This window comes from Saccopteryx leptura, chromosome 4 (genome assembly GCF_036850995.1).
Source record: "Saccopteryx leptura isolate mSacLep1 chromosome 4, mSacLep1_pri_phased_curated, whole genome shotgun sequence".
Lineage (NCBI taxonomy): Eukaryota > Metazoa > Chordata > Mammalia > Chiroptera > Emballonuridae > Saccopteryx > Saccopteryx leptura.
In genome coordinates this window covers 112842247-112847490 of record NC_089506.1, presented here as the reverse complement: position 1 = coordinate 112847490, position 5244 = coordinate 112842247, and the positions used below count along the sequence as shown (strand labels likewise).

The window sequence follows — 5244 nt, the reverse complement described above, 5'->3', positions numbered from 1 at the left end:
CTCTGTAGAGAATAAATACACCCAACGGGACAGACATTGCACAGTGTGTAATACATATAATCAAGATTTACCCTTAGAGCCAGCCAGCCTGAAGGGTTAATTGTATCCACAAAAGGACCAACTGCATCTAATATTTACATACAACAAGAGGGAAAATAGTGCCCTCAAGAAGCATTCTTAGAACAAGGAAAACAAGAGGCCTGCAGGACAATACCAACAAGCACATCTTCTTTATAAAGACTACACAAAAATTTCAAAGTCAGACAGTAGTACCTAATACACAGGGTACTAATGGGCAGACAGAGAAATGTGACCCAAATGAATCAACAAGAGAAATCCCCAGAAAAAAGGACTGAACGAGATATGAGTAACCAAACTACCAGATGCAGAGTTTAAAATAATGTTTGTTAGGATGCTCAAGTATCTTAGAGCAACAATGGATGGACATAATGAGCACCTAAATAAAGAGATATCAAGCATCAAAAATGACATTGAAATCATAAAAAATAACTAGTCAGAAATGACAAATACAATATGAGAAATGAAGACTGCACTAGAAGGAATTAATAGCAGGCTGGATGAAGCAGAGGATCGAATGAGCAACTTAGAAGACAAGATAAACAAAAGAAGCAGAGCAGCAAAAAGAAAAAAAATCTGAGGAAACTAAGAAACTCTGTGACAACACGAAGAGAAACAACATTTACATCATAGGGGTTCCTGAAGGAGAAGAAAACGATCAAGGAATAGAAAAACTGTTTGAAGAAATCATAACTAAAAATTTTTCTAAATTGATGAAGGAAAAAGTCACACAACTTCAAGAAGCACCGAGAGTTTCATTAAAGAAGAACCGAAGAAGGCCTACAGCAAGATACATTATAATTAAAGTGTCAAAGTTAAGAGACAAAGAAAGAATACTAAAAGCTGCAAGAAAAAAGCAGTCAGTCACTTACAAAGGATCCCCCATAAGGATAACATCCACCTTCTAAACAGAAACACTTGAGGCCAGAAGGGAATGGCAAGAAATATTCAAAGTGATGTAAAGCAAGAATCTATAACCAAGACTCCTTTATCCAGCAAGGCTATCGTTTAAAATGGAAAAAGAAATAAAAAACTTCCCAGACAAAAAAAAAAAAAAAAAGAACTCAAGGAATTCAATACAACCAAACCGGTACTGCAAGAAATGTTAAGAAGCCTGCTCTAAAAAGAGCAAAAAAAAAAAAAATTCAAGAAAAAGAGAATTGTAGATTTAAAGAATAAAATGGCAATAAACAACTACATATCAATAATAACCTTAAATATAAATGAATTAAATGCTCCAAACAAAAGACATAGGGTAGCTGTGTGGATAAGAAAACAGGACCCATACATATGCTGTCTACAAGAGAGCCACCTCAGAAAAGAAGATACACATAGACTAAAAGTGAAGGGATAGAAAAAAGTATTTAATGCAAATGGCAATGAAAGAAAAGCTGGGTAGCAATATTTATATCTGACAAAATAGACATTTTTTATTTATTTATTTATTAAAATTAATATTAATAAGGTGACATTGATAAATTAGGGTGCATATGTTCAGAGAAAACATCTCCAGGTTATTTTGACATTTGATTATGTTGCATTCCCATCACCCAAAGTCCAATTGTCTTCTATCACCTTCTGATTTTTTGTGTGCCCCTCCCCTCTCCCAACCCCCTTTCTCTCCTCCCCCTCACCCCATAACCCCCACACTCTTGTCTATATCTCTGAGTCTCATTTTTATTTCCCACCTATGTATGGAATCATATAGTTCTTAGTTTTTTCTGATTTACTTATTTTACTCAGTATAATGTTATCAAGGTCCATCCATGTTGTTGTAAATGATCCGATGCCATCATTTCTTATGGCTGAGTAGTATTCCATAGTATATATGTACCACATCTTCTTTATCCAGTCATCTATTGAAGGGCTTTTCGGTTGTTTCCATGTCTTGGCCACTGTGAACAATGCTGCAATGAACATGGGGCTACATGTGTCTTTATGTAGCAATGTTTTTGAGTTTTGGGGTTATATACCCAGTAGAGGGATTGTTGGGTCATATGGTAGCTCTATTTTTAATTTTTTGAGGAACCACCATACTTTCTTCTTATAATAGTTGTACTACTTTACATTCCCACCAACAGTGGATGAGGGTTCCTTTTTCTCCACAGCCTCTCCAACATTTGTTATTACCTGTCTTGTTGATAATAGCTAATTTAACAGGTGTGAGGTGGTATAAAAATATGGGACAATTCACAAATTTTAGTGTCATCTTTGTGCAGGGGCAATGCTAATCTTCTCTGTATTGTTCCAATTTTAGTATATGTGCTGCCAAAGCGAGCACCAAAATAGACTTTAAAACAAAGGCTATACTATGGGATAAAGAAGGTTACTACATAATAATGAAGGGAGCAATCCAACCGAAGGATATAACCATTGTAAATATTTATGTGCCTAATAAAGGAGCACCTAAATATATAAAGAAGATTTTGATGGACATTGAGGGTGAGATCAACAGCAATACTATAATATATAGTTCTGGATTTTAATACCCCACTAACATCAAGAGATATATCCTCCAGATGGAAAATTAACAAAGAAACAGAGTCCTTATATGGCACACTAGATCAACTGGATTTAATAAATATCTTCAGAACCTTTTACCCCAAAGCAGCAGAATATACATTCTTTTCAAGTGCTCATGGTACATTCTCTAGGATAGATCATATGTTAGGACACAAAATAAGTTTCAATAAATTTAAGAAGATTGAAATCATATCAAGTGTCTTCTCTGATCACAATAGCATAAAACTAAAAATCAACTCAATTTAAAAACTGAAAAACATTGAAACAATTTGAGGCTAAACAGCATGTTATTAAATAATAAATGGGTTAACAACGAGATCAAAGAAGAAATAAAAAATTTCCTTGAAAGAAATGAAAGTGAACATACAAAAACTCAAAATTTATGGGACACAGCCAAAGCAGTCCTGAGAAAGAAGCTCACAGCATTACAGGCATACCTTAAGAAGCCAGAAAAAACTCAAGTAAACATCTTAACCCTGGATCTAAAAGAACTAGAAAAAAACAACAACAAATAAAGCCCAGAGGTAATAGAAGGAAGGAAATAATAAAGATCAGAGCAGAAATAAATGACATAGAGGCTAAAAAAACAAAACAAACAGAAGATCAATGAAACCAAGAGCTGTTTTTTGAAAAGGTAAACAAGATTAATGAACCTTTAACCAGACTCATCAAGAAAAAAAGAGAGAGGACTCAAATAAATAAAATTAGAAATGAAAGTGGGGAAATAACAACTGACACCACAGAAATACAAAGGATTGTAAGAAAATACTATGAGGATATGTATGCCCCCAAAATTGAATAATCTAGGTGAAATGGATAAATTCCTAGAAATATATAATTTCCCAAAACTCAATCTGGAAAAGTCAGAAAACCTAAATAGACCGATTACAACAAACAAAATTGAAACAGTTATCAAAATACTCCCAGCAAACAAAAGTCCTGAACCAGATAGCTTCACAGGTGAATTTACCAAATATATTAAAAAAGAACTAACACCTATCCTTCTCAAGCTATTTCAAAAAATTCAAGAGGAGTGAAGACTTCCAAGCTCCTTTTATGAGACAAGCTCATTCCAAAACCAGGTAAAGACACTACAAAGAAAGAAAACTATAGCTAATATCCCTGATGAACTTAGATGCTAAAATTCTCAACAAAATATTAGCAAACCGTATCCAACAATACATTGAAAAAATCATACATCATGATCAAGTGGGAGTTATCCAGGAAAGTAAGGTTGGTACAATATTCACAAATCAATCAATGTAATTTATTATATAAACAAAAGGAAGTATAAGAAATCACATGATAATATCAATAAATGCAGAAAAAGCATTTGATAAAATTCAGCACCCATTTTTGATCAAAACTGTCAGCAAAGTGGGAATACAGGGAACAAACATCAACATGATAAAGGCCATCTATGACAAACCCACAGCCAACATCATACTCAGTGAGCAAAAATTAAAAGCAATCCTCTTAAGATCAGGAACAAGGCAGGGGTGCCCCTTTTCACCACTTTTATTCAATATAGTTCTGGAAGTCCTAGCCACAGCAATCAGACAAGAAGAAGAAATAAAAGGCATCCAAATTGGAAAAGAAGTAAAACTGTCATTATTTGCTGATGACATGATACTGTACATAGAAAACCCTAAAGTCTCAGTCAAAAAACTACTAGACCCGATAAATGAATTTGGCAAGGTGGCAGGATACAAAAATAATATTCATAAATCAGAGGTATTTTTATACACCAAAAATAAACTGTCTGCAAGAGAGATTAAGGAAGAAATCTCCTTCACTATTGCACCAAAAAAATAAAATACCTAGAAGTAAATTTAACCAAGGAAGTAAAGAACTTGTACTCAGAAAATTATAAAACATTGATAAAAGAAATCAAGGAAGATACAAACAAGTGGAAGCATTTACTATGTTCATGGATAGGAAGAATAAACATTATTAAAATGTCTATATTACCCAAAGCAATCTATAAATTTAATGCAATTCCTATTAAAATACCAATGGTATACTTCAAAGATATAGAATAAATATTCCAAAAATTTATATGAAACAAACAAAAAAACAACAACAACACGAATAGCCTCAGAACTCTTGAAAATGAAGAATAATGTGGGAGGTGTAAGGTCGGTGGATAGAGGCATGGTCACGTAGGAACTCAGACCTGCCCACTTTGGCTAGGACCACCCACAATCAAGCCCACCAAAGGAAGCTTCCCAGGAACCATTTGGAAAGAAGCGATCGTCTGCCAGCCAGTGAAATTTTACCACGTCATAGTAGCTCCACTTCCCTAGAGGGACCCTTTAAATATCTGCCACGCGGTTTAATCTTGGCAACTTCCCTAGCCTCCATGTTTCTTTCCTCGGGGCCAGGGAACCTTGCCAGGCAGGATGTGCGCTCCGTACTCAATAAAGCCGTTTACTTATTCCACACTTTGCGGTTCCGGCCCTCTTCCTTCCTTCTCGGCAGGGAAAAATACCTTACATTTTTGGTGCCGAAAACCCAGAAGGAGTTAGAAATTTGCAAGGACTGCTCCTTTCTTATCCCTTCCGAGAAAGAACCAGGAGAAAGAACCAGGATCTCCGATCGCCAACCCACTTCGGCGCACGGTGCAGTAAGTCCCCTGCCTCC

The 5244-nt window shown here is 35.2% G+C and overlaps 1 non-coding gene across 1 annotated transcript; it reads right to left on the bottom strand.

Moving 5' to 3' along the window:
- Positions 1–2252: 2252 nt before the first annotated feature.
- LOC136404601 (U6 spliceosomal RNA) lies at positions 2253–2359 on the bottom strand. The gene has a single exon (XR_010751323.1). It is a non-coding gene; the product is annotated as a U6 spliceosomal RNA (small nuclear RNA).
- Positions 2360–5244: the final 2885 nt, after the last annotated feature.